The sequence below is a fragment of the Anomaloglossus baeobatrachus genome, chromosome 9, assembly GCF_048569485.1.
Source record: "Anomaloglossus baeobatrachus isolate aAnoBae1 chromosome 9, aAnoBae1.hap1, whole genome shotgun sequence".
NCBI classification, from domain to species: Eukaryota; Metazoa; Chordata; class Amphibia; order Anura; family Aromobatidae; genus Anomaloglossus; species Anomaloglossus baeobatrachus.
In genome coordinates, this window is record NC_134361.1 from 213,447,063 (window position 1) to 213,447,273 (window position 211).

Here is a 211-nt window from a genome sequence, read left to right on the forward strand (position 1 = left end):
ATCTGGGGCATTAGTTGAGGGGGTCTGGTCTGGGGTCTGCATTAGTTTAGGGGTCAGGTCTGGAGTCTGCATTAGTTTAGGGGGTCTGGTCTGGGGTCTGCATACAGAGGTGCTGCGCTCTATAGGACGGATACTCTGTGTGATAGGATTAGTTTAAAGAGTTCTAATTAATTTAAAGGGATTGTTCCGGGGTCTGTGCCGGGCCATATCC